The sequence below is a fragment of the Rhipicephalus sanguineus genome, chromosome 11 (assembly GCF_013339695.2).
Source record: "Rhipicephalus sanguineus isolate Rsan-2018 chromosome 11, BIME_Rsan_1.4, whole genome shotgun sequence".
Taxonomy (NCBI): domain Eukaryota; kingdom Metazoa; phylum Arthropoda; class Arachnida; order Ixodida; family Ixodidae; genus Rhipicephalus; species Rhipicephalus sanguineus.
Window position 1 is genome coordinate 135,580,602 of NC_051186.1, and position 500 is coordinate 135,581,101.

Here is a 500-nt window from a genome sequence, read left to right on the forward strand (position 1 = left end):
TTGTAGTATGTCCCGTAGGTTTCTCGATCATCGATATGACTGCTCTGGTAGGCTCTGGAAAGACGTCTTTGAGACGATTACTATGCATAGGTGTTCAGTTGCTTTTAAGGATGACGTTTAATTTGGAATCGACGAAGAATGTGTCAAAACTAAATTGTGTTGTTTCGTGCGCAGTTTGTTCAACCGGTTTTAGAAGCGCCCTGACGAAGGCCGGTCCCGCCGCAACGGTTGGCCCTTAAAGCATGTTCTTCGTTCGTTCGCACTTCACGTGAGCATAGGATATCTAATATAATATATATATAATTATATGTTTATATATATGTGTAATATATATATATGTAGGTAATAATATCATTATATATATATAATCTATATTATAATGATATTATATATTATAGTTCTATATATATATCTATATATATAGATTATATATATAATAGATATATATATATATATATATATATATATGGCTTAAAGTTTTTTAAGGAGGGCCCGGCCCC